The sequence below is a fragment of the Pyrus communis genome, chromosome 6 (genome assembly GCF_963583255.1).
Source record: "Pyrus communis chromosome 6, drPyrComm1.1, whole genome shotgun sequence".
Lineage (NCBI taxonomy): Eukaryota > Viridiplantae > Streptophyta > Magnoliopsida > Rosales > Rosaceae > Pyrus > Pyrus communis.
The window spans coordinates 4122151-4138937 of record NC_084808.1 but is presented as its reverse complement, the minus strand read 5'-3'; the positions used below and the strand labels follow the sequence as shown (position 1 = coordinate 4138937).

The 16787-nt window shown below is 40.0% G+C and overlaps 1 pseudogene; it reads left to right on the top strand.

The window, feature by feature from the left end:
- The first annotated feature begins 8459 nt into the window (after window positions 1–8459).
- Window positions 8460–10957, top strand: LOC137735934 (uncharacterized; annotated as a pseudogene).
- The last annotated feature ends 5830 nt before the right edge of the window (window positions 10958–16787 follow it).

The window sequence follows — 16787 nt, the reverse complement described above, 5'->3', positions numbered from 1 at the left end:
AGTTGCACCAGTATTTTCAATAGATAAACCTGTCCCATTGCCAACTAAAATTGTTTTAGAACCTTCGAAAGGTGTAACATGATTCAATGTGTTGATATCAGCAGTGATATGGTGAGATGCACCGGTATCAACAATCTAAGCATCCTGAGGAATTTGTTGGTCTGCTTGAGAAATTTGTTGTTCTACTTGCTGGACTATCATAGTTGTGAATTGTGCAGGTGGTTGTTGACCTTGGAACACATAATTTCCTCTGTGATAGGAATCAAGAGCAAAATGACCATGTCTCCCACAAATATGACACTCCATTTGATAACCAGTACTTGGTGCAGTAGCATTTCAGTGAAAACAATTAATAGCTGTATGTCCTCTCTTGTTGCAGATTTGACACTCAATCACATTTGGAGACCTGTTTGCTGTATTTCCATTCCAAACATTTGCACCAAATTGTCTTGTATTGCTAGATGAAAAACTAGAAAAAGAGCTTGTATTGGACCCTTTGCCTTTAAAACCAGCATTTGACTTGAAACTGTTATTACCCTTATAATTTGGCTTCGGTGTAAATGGAGGTCTTGAGGCAGAATTTGAAGAGTTACCCATATAGCCAACACCATAAGGAATTTGTGGATAAACAGTACCTGGAAATTGTTGAGGCATAGGAGGCATAGGAAAGTGTTGATGCAGAGGAGGTTGTGAGTATGGGTGTGTGTATGGTTAAGAATAAGGCTCAAACGAATAGGGATATGGATTAGAAGTCAGGACACCGCCAGTTGTTCCAGGCAAGTGACTATGTCCTGCAGGATTAGACCCGAAGCAGAAGACTTTCCCGGGTTCATTTGAGAACCTTGAACATATAATGCAGAGAGACCACTAGATTCACCTTCAATTTCTTTTTCAGCCCCAAGCAACAAAGCTCGAAATTCTTTAAGAGAAATAGATGATTCTCTAGCTAATATCACTGTTCGAATTATAGCATACTCTTTTTGTAAACCAGCAAGTCCATCAATTATGACATCATTATCAGAAATGAATTCTCCAGCAGCAGTTAACTGTTCCCTTATATTCTTCAATCTTAACAGATATTTATCAATTGAATCCCCTCCTTTCTGAATTGTATGCAATTCTGTCTTCAAATGATTAACTCTAGACTTAGACACGGAAGCAAACCGATCCACAAGATTTGACCAAGCCTCGTACGCAGTTACACATCCAAGAACATATTCAATAGCCTCATTAGACAAAGTAGCTAGTAAAAGACTTAAAAGTGCCATATCTGACTCCCATTCAATATATGCATCATTAAAATCAAAAGAAACTCCTCCCTCAGGACGAACTACAAATTTCGACCGACAAGTAGTAGTGCCATCAAAATGCCCAAACAATTTATGACCCTTCAACGTAGACTTAAATTGAAATGCCCATTTTGCAAAATTATCATCCTTTTACTTTATAGTGATCATTCCTAACAAATTTCAACTTTGACAGTAGAACTAGCCATGACTCCTTGACGTAAAACATATGGAAATATTTTCTTTATTCAAAATAAATAAGAATATGGAAATGTTGGTCCAATTTTTTGGTATGGAAAATACAAACCAAGTTTAATTCAGTGTGATACTGGTGGCTGTCTGTCTGGATTAAATTTTTTTAAGCTGTTGTAAAATGTCACTAGATTGAGTGTAAGGTGTGTCATGTTGGATTTTAAACTTCCAAGAGTTTTCAAATAATGTATAAAATGTAACCATACTGCCCTTGAGAACTAAAATCGATCCATGTTTCATTGACTTTGTTTCCTTGATTTTTGATATTACATTTTTGTACACTTGGTTGGACGGGAGTATTCACATACAAATTTCAAAATAGTGTTGTGCTTATTATTGTTATCATGGGCAAGTGATTTTTCATGCCCTTGAGTTGACAAGTTCTTTTAAATTTCATGATAAAGAAGCGATATACTTTCATGCAACAATAAACTAAATTGTACCCAATAGCAACTTCTTTTGTAATGTAGTGATGTTGAATGTTCTTCTATGTCCTTACATTGGTCTGCATTTTGTTTAATATGTTCGTGTACATTTCTTTATGTTAATATTTAACTCCTTCTCTATCTCGGTCATCTAGTATTTGGGAGACAAAATGACTTTCTCTACACCGATGCAAATACAATGTCAATTATTATCGTTATATTTTGCAGGAGCGATATGTTTTGTCGTTATATTTCTGACCTTTGTTGTCAGAGTACATTAGTTGTAAAGAAGCCAAGATTCAGTCATCGAAGTATTGACTGAAGTATTGATAAATACTAATTGTAGTTTGTTTGATTAGTCTGTAATTTGTTAGTTTGTTAAGGGCATAAATGTAATATGTTAGAATGCCCACAGCTATATATAACAAATTCTGTGTAATTATTCAGTGTGTTGAATAACAAGAAGTAATTCCCTTTCTATATGGTATCACGCCCTTTTCACCTTACGGTTTTCTCTCTCTCGATCCTCTTCGCTTCCAATTTCTGATTTTTCTTCTCAATCCCTGCTGTGATTCTCCTCTTTTCTTCTTCGATCGCATCTTCGATCTTGTTGATTGCTGTATTTCTCTCTGCAATCAGAGATGGCGTCACCGTCAGAATCGTCTTCTCCCCTTGCGTCGGTGCAAGTTGCAAACCCTAATTTCTCCAATTCTGCGCCGCCTTCGAATTCGTATGCCTCTCTTACCATACAAAACATTGGAAGTATGGTGCCAATCAAACTCAAGCGCTCCAATTATCTTCCATGGCGTGCATTATTTGCCCCAATTCTGCGTAGGTATAAGCTTCTGAGTATTATCGATGGTACAGAGGTGTGTCCCTCCCCTCTTCTTCCTGATCGTTCTATTAATCCAATCTTTGAAATTTGGTATGAGAAAGATCAGAATCTTCTCATTTGGTTGAATTCTACTCTGTCTGAAGAAGTGATTCCTTTCACTGTTGGTGTTTCCTCGTCTGGGGATTTATGGCTTAAACTTGAGCAGCGTTTTGGAGGTGTCTCTGATGCTCACATTCATCAGTTACGATCTCGTCTTCAATCTATTCAGAAAGGTTCACAGTCAATTTCTGATTATCTTCAACAGATCAAGGAAATTTCTGAGGCCTTGATGGCAGCTGGTGCTCCCGTCACTGATCGTGATCTGATTACAGCTACACTGGCTGGCTTACCTGATGAGTTTGAAGCTTTTACTGATTCACTTCTTCTTCGTCTGTCCACTACTACCCTGGATGAATTGCATGGCTTATTACTCACCAAAGAACTTTCCATTTCTCGAAGGAAGAAAGTTGTTTCATCTAGTCTCACAGAGCCTTTCCATGCATTTGCTGCTCAATCGCAGCCTTCTCTCTTGCCTACACCACCACCATATCAAGCCCTTGCTGTTCAACCTCAATCTTTTCGTGGACATTATCGTGGAAATCATCGTGGCAATTATAGAGGTCCTGCTCGTGGCCATCGTGGCAACTTTAGAGGCCATAATTTCCGTGGTACTAATTTTCGTGCCAATACTTTTCGTGGTGGTCACTCTCAAGGATCTAGTGCTCTCAATTGTCAAATATGTGGATCACACAGTCATGAAGCTATTGACTGTTTTGATCGCATGAATCCGGATATGTTTGGCAAAGTTCCTCCAGCCAAACTTGCTGCCATGTGTGCACATTTCTCCTCAAAGCCTGCTCCTTCTTGGCTTATTGATTCGGGTGCCACTTCCCACATTACCAATGACATTTCTAACATTTCATCTCCTGCTCCTTATCGTGGTGAAGACAAGGTCTATATTGGTGATGGTAAAGGTTTGAAAATTAACAACATTGGCTCCTCTTTTTTGCACACTCCCTCTGCTATTTTTAAGCTGCAAAATGTTCTTCATGTCCCACAAATGCAGCACAATTTACTTTCTGCATATCAATTTCTCAAAGATAATTACTGTTCCTTGACACTTAATTCTGATGGATCCTTTGTAAAGGATCGTTCTACGGGGAAGACGCTTTTGCGGGGACCAGTTAAGGATGGGTTTTATCCCCTGCAATGTTCATCTCCATCACCTTCATGCTCTGCTGCTCCACCTACTGCCTTAATCAGTCTCCAAGCACCGGTTTCAGTATGGCACAGTCGTCTTGGTCATCCTTCTTCATCCATATTCAAGCGTGTTCTGTCAAAGAATAAAATTCCTATTACTGGAAGACCTTCAGTGGACTTTTTTTGTTCCAACTGTGCTCTTGCTAAAAGTCATAAGCAATCTTTCAGTTCTACTAGTTCTCATTCTTCTTCAAGTTTAGAACTTTTACATTGTGATCTTTGGGGCCCTGCTCCTGTTATGTCAGCAAGTGGTTATAGGTACTATCTGTTACTTGTGGATGACTACAGTAAATACAGTTGGTTCTTTCCATTAAAGTCCAAGTCTGAAGTGTATTCTGTAATAGTTGAGTTCAAGAGTTATGTAGAAAATCTTCTTGGCAATAAAATCAAAGTTCTTCGTTCTGATTCAGGGGGTGAATTTACTAGTACTGCACTACAGAATTTTCTCCATACTCATGGCATTATTCATCAATTTAGTTGTCCACACACACCTGAACAGAATGGTTGTGTTGAACGGAAACATCGTCATCTTGTAGAGACTGCTCGTACCCTTTTGGTTGCTTCTAATGTACCTCATGTTTTCTGGGTAGAAGCCTTCTCCACTGCTATATACTTGATTAATCGACTACCAATTTTTGGCATACTGCAATCTCCATGGGAGTTATTATTTCATATTTTACCTGATTACAGTCGCCTCAAAGTATTTGGTTGCAGCTGTTTTCCATGGCTTAAGCCTTACACAACCTCCAAACTGGACAGTAAAAGTAAATACTGTGTGTTCTTGGGGTACATTCTTCAACATAAGGGATACCGATGCTTAGATCCGTTAACGCAGCGGGTCTATATATCTCGCCATGTTGTTTTTGATGAATCAACATTTCCATTTCAGCATTCTCAACCATTGTCCAAGTGTGATTCTCGGATAAATGCAGCCTCTCCACTTGTTCCCTCCATGGATTTGCAGTTTACTATTCCTAAGAGTACATCCTCTCATCTTTCTGCACCTGTCTCATCCGTTAATCATGGTGTGTCCTCTGCTGACTTGCACACTCCTAATGCTCCTGCTCTGCATGCTCCCCATCCCTCTTCACATGCTGCTCCTGTTCATCCACGTCCTGCCACTACTGACACACTTGCTGCTGCTACTGCTCATTCACCTATTGATTCCCATGCCACTACTGTTGACTCACATGTCCCTACTGTTGATTTACATGCCCCTACTGTTCACTCACATGCTGCTACGGTTCCTCCTGTCTCTGCTACTGTGAACAATAGTCATCCTATGACTACACGGTCAAAAGCAGGAATTTTCAAACCCAAAGCATTCTCGGCAACCAACCATCCTCTTCCCTCTTCCATTGAGTTCGTTCCCAATACTTATTTGCAGGCTTCTAAGCATGCTCACTGGAGAAATGCCATGCAAGAAGAGTTTAATGCTTTGCAATCTACAGGCACTTGGGTTCTTGTCCCTTCTTCTCCTCTTCAAAATGTTGTTGGTTGTAGATGGGTTTTCCGGATTAAGAAACATCCTGATGGTTCTATTGATCGATACAAGGCTCGGCTTGTTGCCAAAGGTTTTCACCAACAAGAGGGCCTTGACTATAAGGAAACTTTCAGCCCTGTAGCCAAGCCTGTTTCTATTCGTATACTATTGTCTCTTGCTGCTCAGTTTAATTGGTTCTTGAACCAGTTAGATATTAGTAATGCTTTCTTACATGGGGATTTATAAGAAGATGTTTTTATGCAACAGCCTCCTGGGTTCAGTGATCCCTCATTTCCCAATCATGTTTGCAAGCTTCAAAAATCTCTCTATGGTCTTAAACAAGCTCCCAGGGCCTGGTTTGACAAATTATTCAGTGTGTTGCGCTCCTTTGGTTTTGAGCAGTCCTCTTCAGATGCTTCTCTTTTTGTTTTACAAGCTCCAACCTTGGTTATCATTCTTGTCTATGTTGACGATATCTTAGTCACTGGCCCCAATGCTAATCTTTGTCAACATTTTATCCACAAACTGAGCATTGTCTTTCCAGTTAAAGATCTGGGCTCCTTACACTATTTTTTAGGTCTTGAAGTGCACAGATCTTCTGAGGGTATATTTTTACATCAAGGAAAATATTTACTTGATCTCCTTCAAAAGACCAACATGGATGGCGCCAAACCTTGTTCCACTCCCTTAGGGACGGCCAAACTTGATCATACAGGTGTACTTTTGTCTAATCCCACAGAGTATCGATCCTTAGTGGGTGCCCTGCAATATCTCACCTGGACACGACCGGACATATCCTTTGCAGTGAATCAAGTATGTCAATTCATGCATGCTCCACGAGATTCTCATCTTCAAGCTGCTAAAAGAATTCTCCGGTTTTTGAAAGGTACTATTACCCATGGATTATGGTTTAAACCAGGAAATCTTCATCTTACAGCATATTCAGATGCTGATTGGGCAGGGTGTACATTTGACAGAAGGTCCACCAGTGGCTACTGCGTCTTTCTTGGTTCTAATTTGATCAGTTGGAGTGCCAAGAAACAGTCCACGGTTGCCCGCTCATCTACTGAAGCTGAGTACCGGTCTTTAGCTCACACATCGGCAGAACTCACATGGATCTGTAAAGTTTTCAGGGATATCGGTTTTTCACTACCTCAGATTCCTCATCTTTGGTGTGATAATATCTCTGCAATCTCTTTAGCTTCTAATCCTGTTTTCCATGCCCGCACTAAACAATTGAAATTGACTATCATTACATCCGTGAACTTGTTCTTGCTCGTCTTATCAAGATTCAGTATGTTTGTAGTCAAGATCAATTGGCCGACATTCATACCAAATCTCTGTCCCGGCAGCGATGTCTCTATCTTCAATCCAAGCTGCCTCTTGGTCCTTTTGATGCTTCCAAGTTCAGCTTGAGGGGGTGTAAAGAAGCCAAGATTCAGTCATCGAAGTATTGACTGAAGTATTGATAAATACTAATTGTAGTTTGTTTGATTAGTCTGTAATTTGTTAGTTTGTTAAGGGCATAAATGTAATATGTCAGAATGCCCACAGCTATATATAACAAACTCTGTGTAATTATTCAGTGTGTTGAATAACAAGAAGTAATTCCCTTTCTATAAGTTGCAATATCGGAATGATTATCCTCTATTCTATATGATGCAAGGGTGAAATGCATTAGCTTAAATAAAAAGAGAATTTTCTACTCTTTTCTGTTTTTGTGAGGAGATGAATCCGATCAATATTGTAACTAGATGAAAATTGTTCTAAGAATCCTCTTTTGGTTTTCTCGAAGTTTGTTTTTATTTTTATAGAATAATTGCATTTATCTGTCAATAACCTGATGCAAGTTTCTTAAATTCCAGAGAATACAACTAATTGGCTAGAGTCCCAAGGATATGTGTCAACTGCTAGCATCGATTCAATGAAGAGGTTGGAGTCAGCTGTGCAGGATGATAGGAATGGTTCAGAAGTTGAGTTACACCCTATTAAATATGAAATGTTGACAGATGTAACAGAAGATAGCAAGAAGACCCATGCTACTGACAGTGTGATTGAGAGCTCTTTAACATCCATTTCACAGGAGAGCCATGTGAAGGAAATTGAAGCAAGTGATATGGATAGAAACTCACCATACGCTTTGACCACACCCAATCAAGTTTCCAGTGAAACAGCTAACTTAGAATGAACAGTTGAGATGACTACAGATTCTGTGCTAGATATTGAAGTTGTTCCATCTGAGAGAGCGTAGTCATGTGTTTGATTTGGATATTCCCCAAATTGATCCTTCCCATGATGTTGAATCTATCGAACATGTGCAAGCTTCGGTTAATACTGCAGAAAAACAAGGTGGATACTGCAGATGGGATGCACTGTTTCAATACCAAGAGTAGCAACTGGATAGGTGAAGGAAGTGCGAATGTACATGTGCTTTCTGTGCCTAATGACATACCAGTGGTAGGCAATGCTGCGGCGATGCTTGAAGGTTTCAAAAACAACAAAGAGAAATTAGACCAGCCTACTTTTTTGGACTCTCTGGAACAATTTAATGATAAGGAAAATGATGCTAAACATCCTGTGTCAAATGAGAATTTTCAATTCTTCCAGTCCAGTAATTTAAGTGGAGGCACTGTGGCCTCTTCAGATTTGTATGATATAGAAGCAAGCCGTGAATTGGATAGAGGCAGCAGCAAGAAAATGGTTAAAGAAGTGCCTGTTGAAGATGATGCCAATGTGTCTCAGATTGAGATTAAGATTACTGAAAACCAAAGTTCAGATGAAAGAACACCCCCTGCAGATGCTGTGATGCCTCGGATGGCTAAGAGCTTCGTGGGCTCTCCTGAACGACAGGAGTCTTATATAATTACGAGTCGTTATAGATGAACTTGCCGGAAAGCGATACAAATGTAGGACCTGATGCAAATTCCTTGAGCAATACTGGTGTAAATCAAACAACACACTTAGTTGGTCTGGATGATGAGAAAGATGACAAATGTGATTTGAGTTGGGATCATAGCAGCGAAGGACCCATAGAAAAAAATCTTGTTGATGATGGTGATCATGAGACTGAAAAGTATGCTATAGCTGGGGATGACTACATTGAAGTATCTACGGAGAAAATTGTTGCTGAGAACCCTACAACTAGTTTGGAAAATGCCAGTTGTCTCTCCAAACTTAAAGTTAATCCAACAAATTTACATAATGGAGATGACTCTGGTGATCACAATAAGGAGGAAACTGAAAAGAGTGATATATGTGGAAATGAAAGCAGGGGAGGATCAGTTGAGGAAAATCTTTTGGCAAAGCCTAAACTGAACCTAGATAGCATTTCAAATTCTAGCAGAGCTGACCTCAATGTAATCTCAGATACACAGGAAAGTGTGATGGAAAGTGAGGTTGATTGCAATGACAAGGTCCAGCTAGAAGTTGAAGGCAGTACAGCTGCTGGGTCAGATCATGGTCCCAATGTCGAATCATCAGAGCAGTGTTTGGAGGACTATGCGATGAAGGAAGTCGGTCTTTCCTCTTCTAATGCTGAATCATCTGTTCTAAGTTTCAATGCTGCTGGGGAGAGTGATAAAAACTTTGTTAGGCAGCGGCTAAATTCGTCTACACTTGATGTTGTTGACTTGAATAGCCAAACTGACAGTCTAGAAAGCAAGTGGGGATCTGTTTCAGGTATAATTATGAATGAGTTATACAAGTTCTTACATTTTGTAGGTGTAGTATATCTTCAACTTAGACGGTCCAAAAGCATTCCTTAATATTGGTTTCTCATTGGATCAGTTTATATACCTTTTAATATTGGTATCTTGTGATGGATTTTACAGTTATTAGAATAGTCGAATAACATAGATATATATATATATATATATATATATATATATCTTTTTGTTTGTAGATTGTCTTTTGCTGTCTTTTCTCTATAAATACCTTATTCAATATTTTTTTTACAAAAGAAAGTGTGAACTTTTCTAAATTCAGTCTATTTGCTCTTGATGCATGCATGGTGTGATGCACAAGCAGTTATTGACGCTAAAGGTGTACCACCTACTGATTCCCAAGCCTCATTGGAAGAGAAGTCAAAAGCTGCAACTGAGGACAAATATGATATGTTTGAGGCACCGTCTTTCATGACATTAGTTGAACCTAGAGGCGTTGATAACCAAAAGGCTACTGCTGCTGAAATTCAGACAGGACAGAACCCGGAACAGCCAAAACCAGCACCGTGGCAGGCTGGGTGGTTTCCTTATATTACTCATGTTGTGAATGAAACACAGGGGAGAAAGGAGAATGAAGAGATCATCGCCAAGGTTACAAACTGGAGCACTGGGAAGCCACACACTCCTTTGAAAAACCTTTTGAGTGAAGCCTGCCTAGAGAACAAAGCCAAGTCACCGAACCAAGAAGAAAGTCAAGCTCTTATGCTTCAGAAAGATGATAAAGCAGCAAAGGGGAAGGACAGTGGTCGTGTAACGACGATGGTGAACTCAATTCTGGCTCCCGAATCACCTACAGGTCAGGCACTTAGGAACAATGTTCTAAAAAACGACCTAGGCGGCCGCCTAGGCGCTAGGTGGTGGTGACCCGAGGCATTTTCTTGCAAATCGGTTGGAAAAATCGGTTGGGCTCTAGGCGGCGCCTAGGCGGGCTAGGGGCTAGGTGGGCAAGGCGGCCTCAATTCTGGCTCCCGAATCACCTACAGGTTAGGCACCTAGGAACAATGTTCTAAAAAACGACCTAGGCGGCCGCCTAGGCGCTAGGTGGTGGTGACCCGAGGCGTTTTCTTGCAAATCGGTTGGAAAAATCGGTTGGGCTCTAGGCGGCGCCTAGGCGGGCTAGGGGCTAGGTGGGCAAGGCGGCCCTAGGCGGCACCTAGGCGGGCTAGGCAGTGCTACATTACTATGTTTCCTTATTTTCCTCCTATTTTGCATTTTACGTGGTTTTAAATTGTGAACTTATTGTACATAGTGTCATCCTATAATACTCCTCACTATAGTTCTATGCCATATATGCTTAATGTGTTTTTACATTTTGGACTTATTGGATACTCTTTTTGTATTTTATTATTCTTTTATTATCTTATCCATGAATTTCATACAAGTTTAATTTTTTGTAAGTGTCAATAAGCACTTATTTACAAGATATACAAGAAATTTACCTAAATCCGCCTAAGCTGCCTAGGTGCCCGCCTAGACCTCGCCTAGCCGCCTAGACGCTAGGCGCTAGCCTGCTGCCTGACTGGCGCCTAGCTTTTTTAGAACCTTGCCGGGGAAAGAGAATGCAAAAGAATGGAACTCTCCGGCAAGGTATCCTTCCAGAGATCAAGAGTGGAAAGCGGAAAGCCAAGGGGAGACCTATCCTATCTATCTTTTGATCTTGTTGACCGAAAACACCTCAAATGCGTTTCTCACCAATTACAATATATGGCATTAATTCCCTGGCAATCAATTTCCAACTTTCTACAGTTCATACAAGTTTACTATTGTACAGCAGAGAACCGAACCTTCGAGCTAGCCTAATGCTATCTGATTTCCCAACCTACCCTCACTTGGGCTAAGAAAAGAGTACTTCTCTTTTCGCTTATAAAATTTTCACTTCCATGGATGCACCAACGAGGTCTCATTCTGGTATGTACATGAAATTTATATTAAGGTAAACAATGGGTCAGTTATATTAATTTGGTATCAAACTCTCCGTTTATGGGAGAGTTGAACCTAAAAGGGTAAAGAGGAATACCATTAGATTGTAGCATTAAGTGACGGCACGTCTTGTTAACTTGGACATTATAAACCCCACGCCATTTATTTCTAACAAATAAAACACCTTCACATAACTTTGACATATTATATTGTTGCAATCAATAGGTTCATTTATGCTTATTGGGAGACTTTTAGGTCAAGCTAGACTTGAGCTTTGGTGGTAACCATTTTGCTTCCCCTGGTTTGTTTGTATATCGTTTCAAGATACCTTGAAAAAGTTAGCGTGTCCTAGAAAGTATCTCAATTAGATCAACGACTCAAAGATAGCAGCAAATAATGGCTTGCCTAAGCGAGGCATGGTTTGGAAGCTAGAAACTTATTACTTTAGCATAAAGAACTTGCATGGTTGCATGGTTTTGGAGGTGGATAGTCTGGGTTTCCTAAGGGTCTAAGGATGCTTCTATTGACTGAGGAAATTCAAAGGAAACCTAAGGGAACCCTTGAAACTCTAGAATGATGATTTCCCTAGGGATTCAAGACTACCTACACTTAGAGAAGATTTTCCTTGCTTGGTGCAATGCAATCCTAAGTCATCTCCTTTCTCTCTCTATCTTTGCATTGTTTTTTGTGCATTGAGTGATTCCTCCCTTTTATAGGTGGAGGGTGTATTTTCTAGGCTTCCTTAGGGAATCCCTTAGTTTCCTTGTTTCCTTTCGTTTTGTTTCGCTTGATGATCTGATCCGGATATGGACTCAATCTGATCCTTATAAGTCTTGGAGTTCCTACAATCTAGGAATTGGCGTGCTCCACAAGTAATCACAACTCCTAAGAGGATACAATATCTACTTTTATATGTCCTCTAGGATTCTATCCTAGAAAGGTCTCTCCCCACAATATTGTTGGAAATGTGCCCTAAAACCAATCATATAATGATACTTTACGGACATTTCATATGTTAAACTAATCTAGTTTAATATAAAGGGCAAAGATTATTCTTTTAGGCCGTCTCACATAAATGTTATATGCTTAAACGATAAGTCCAAGGAATATGTAATTGGGAGAATGTGATCTTGTTGACCATAAAAACTACCAAGCCTATGTGGCACGCAAGCCGAGTAACTAATAAGCTAACTACGTCCTTTGGTTGAATACCGGGCGTGCCAACTCGTCGGCCGAGCTCAGCTGAGGAGTAAAATTTGTTGATGTTGCGTTGAGCGCGTTGCTGACTTCTTTATCCTGCAACTGCGGCTGAGGAAGGAACAAATCTCAGCCTTTGGATTCTCAAACTTGAAGACAAGGCTGCTAGTTCTGCGAAGTTCAATATCAAATTTGGCTCTCAGGGTGCCGAATGTAGTAACCTGGTAACACCTCACTTTGCCGAGAAGGCTAATAAGATGACCTCTGCCAATAAGGATTCGAAAATCCTTCTCGACCGAGACTTGGATAGATAACCAGTCGGCCTTGACACAGTGCTGTTTATCCAAACTAAAGGTGCTCTAAGAATGGCTGATTCTACGACAACAGTGTTGTTTATCCAAACTAAAGGTGTTCGCCGGTTGCCTTCACAGTGTTGTTTATCCAAACTGAAAATGTGTTGGCGGAAAAAAGAAAATAAAAAAAATCTCAAGATGTTTGAGAGGTTTTGCGCAGGGCAGTTGTGTGTTAAATTGAAGGTCCCCCCTTCCATTGCACCGAGTCTTGTACTTGTAGGCAAATGTTATGTGGTGCGGCCAGATAATTTTGTAAAGTCCCACTGCAATCCTAATTTGTGGAACTGAAGCATATCCTTCAAATTGAATTTGTTCCTTGACTTTTCAAACTCGTCAGTTAGATAAGCAGCAACCTATCTAGGTTTTACCACACCACATTAGAAACCTAGCCCACCTAGGGTTCTAATCTCATTAAAAAACCTTCAGCAGAAACTCATATTTCCATCACCATGCGAAAAACAAGAAAAGCCTAGCCTACCTAGGCTTCCTAGGTCATCATTATACCGCCACCAAAAAACCTAGCTTTTCTAGGCTTGTCTCGTCATCACCCAAAGCCATCATTTTTAATATCATCTTGCAGCATATCCAATCCACACGTCCACACACATCCCAACTCAATTTAAACTGTACCACTTGCTTCGGGATATAATTCGCACCCTATTTATCTGGTTGAAAAAGATGCTAGGATAATTCATATTAAAAGATAACAATAATATTATCCTTTAGTAATGACAAAAATTATCTCCACTTTTCCATCCGACGATTGAGAGCTATGCTCACTCAACGGCCTTGATTGCACGGGCCGATGGTGTAAATTTAGATCCAAACATTGCCCCCCAGTTTCTTTGAGCTTCGGCCCGAAAGCCAAATTGTTAAGGAAATTAAGCCTAGGATCAAAAAATTGTCGAGAGCATCGCGACCGAACACTAGAAAGTCGAGAAACAAGATGCTTAAGAGTTTCCCTTCTTCGACAAACCCACACTGACAATTTTGGAAAAACATCTCATTCTTGTCCTACCCCAATTGCCATGATGGGACGGCCTACCACAATGGGCAGCCTATCACCTCGGCCAAATCAATATTTGCCGAAAAACAACACCCCATGACCACAACTTTAAATTGGAGAATTAGCTATGGATATACAACTCCAAGAATTATCATCGAGAGCCGTTGTCTAGCTCCATGATTGCATGATTGTGTAGAATTGTCCAAAATCCATCACCAAGGCTCATATATGCAATATTTTAACCAAAGAATCTCGGTCAAACTTTCAACCCCTTCCAAATGGCAAATTCAAAGATAAGCTTTCTGTCCACCAAGCTTTTATGGCATTAACAACTTTGGTTGCAGTTTTTAATCGTTCCGTGCCTAGCAACACGTCGTTGCATCGTTGGGAAAAATCTCTGTCGGCCATAACCAAATCATGACCAAATAGCACCATGTTTCTCTTGGCATATACGAATACCAAATGAATTCCATCACTAAATTTTTGCATGCAATAGTTCGACAACAAGAGCCTCGGCCAAGAGACAGCAGCAGGCCTGGCCGAAGGCTTCTCCACCGAAGTCTACTTAGCTAAATAAACTGATGCATACCCCAATTAACTACAGCTTAGCAGTTATGCACATTTCTTCACTAATCGAATTATCGAAGCTAGTAAAGCACCTTATTTCATCGGCTGTGCAGCCGAATGGAATTAGCCCTTTTTTGCCTCCAACTAGTCGCCAAATATGCCATAACTCAAGTACTTTCGAAGTTGAAGAGTTGTAGACACGATCTTTCATCATCATATTTCCACCGAATACACTAGCCGAATATACCAATCGAAGAGTTGTCATTAATATTTTTTTATTTTACCAACTGACAACTTGGAGCTTAACGGTATAATTTTGGTAGTGTGCCATGCACTGTCCACCAAATGTACCGAAGCATCCTACCGAGTAGGCCAACTGTCGAGGAGGAAAAGTGGCCATGGACTTAAGAAAATAATATATGCTCTTTCTTGTGGCCATGCATCAGAGACCATGATCACTGAGCTCGGACTGAATAACACCCCCTTTTTTTCTACCAACAACATTTCGTCGTATTGCCAAAACAAATTTTGTTCCTTGGCATTAAAGCCACCTCTGTTCTGCCAATGTCATAAAGCGGGGTCAAGGCCGAGAGTAATTGGGGTCGAGGTTAATAAAAACCGTTCCTGAGCTCGACCTGCCTATATATATATATATATATATATAAACTTGATGTGACACTGATGTACATGCAATTGGCATATATATATATATATATATATATTGTTTCAGGTTGCCATTACCGAGAAGAAAAAGGTGCCATATATATACATATATACATACATATATATATATATATATATATATATATATATATATATATATAAGTAGCCTGATGTAGGCTGACTTTAACACCAATGCTATAATGATGTTGGTTTGACATTTCAAATAAATTGCACACTGCACCAGGCATATATATATTAGCAAAAGAAAAGTGGCCTAATTCTTCTCCTGACAAATGCCACCGATTGGAACCACTTGCTGATGACAAGGTCCTCGATTGAGATAGAAAACTGGCCGCAATGAACAACGAATGCAACTGCATGCTAACTTGTAGTACAAATATATGCTGCATATAAGCTTAACCGTTCGTACCGCACGTTGCCCCCATTATTTTCTTACGTCTCGGCCTGCACGGTCAAATGATTAAGAATATACCTGATTCTCCTTCTTTTTTTTTTCTCTTTTTTTTTTTCTTTTTTTTGTTTTTTGTTTATTTTTTATTTTTTTTTGTTTTTAGCAAAAGAAAATGAAAACGGCTGAATCATAATCAGGAGGAGGCCAACGATGCTTTATTCCAAGCCGAGATCTTTTTACATCAAAACTTTCACTTTGAGATTTTTCAAAGCCAAATAACAGGTCATCTTCAAATGTTTCTGACTTGATGAAAGATTTTTTACCATCGGTCGCCGAATGTGTTGGACAATTATTATGCCCCCCAGGCATAATAACTTCGTCAATTTCGGCTTTCAATTCGAACAACTTAGCCAAACGGGATTTCTCCATATCGGCTTTATCACCAATAATCATATCGATTGGCGTAGTTTTGGCGTCTAAAACCATGTCTCCAATTACCATATCAATTGATGTGGTTTTATGGTCTGAAGTCGTGTATTGGTCTTGTTCGTCATTGGAACACTCCTCTAACGAATCTTTTTCTGAGTCAATTTTTGGCTCATAAACTTGAACATTTTCCTCTAGCCCTACCACACTTTTAGTCTCGACCGAAAAAATAGGTGGCCATTGTTCTTCGGCCAAATTAACAATTTTCTTAGGCCGATGTCTGATTACTGTTGGAGTGGAAAATTGCCCCCCGGTCTTTTCAACCAACCATTCCTCCAATGGAATTGATTTATAGTCGAAAATGTAAGGAAAATACTCTCCATCTAGCCAGGCATTAAATCGAGCCCTATCTTCATTTACCCATTGCTCTTGCAGGGTAACAGGAGCTTTTATTCTCAACATGTAAGCCAATGACTTTTGCATCTCTCTATGGCCACGAAGAACTTTTTCCACTTCCAAAGATCTTTTTCGTTCCTCATTGTGTTTTTTCAATTCCTCTAGGCGCTCGTACAATCGGCTACGTAGAGCCGGATTGGAATCTTGATATATCATATGAACTTCGTAGTTTTAGCACTGGGTCCCACTGGGCGTGCCAAAATGTTGACCCTAAAAACTACCAAGCCTACGTGGCGCACAAGCCGAGTAACTAATAAGCTAACTACGTCCTTCGGTTGAATGCCGGGCGTGCCAACTCGTCAGTCAAGCTCGACCGAGGAGTAAAATTTGTTGATGTTGCGTTAAGCGCATTACTGACTTCTTTATCTTGCGACTGCGGCCGAGGAAAGAACAAATCTCGGCCTTTGGATTCTCGAGCCTGAAGACAAAGCTACTAGTTATGCGAAGTTCAATATCAAATTCGACTCTTAGGGTGCCGAATGTAG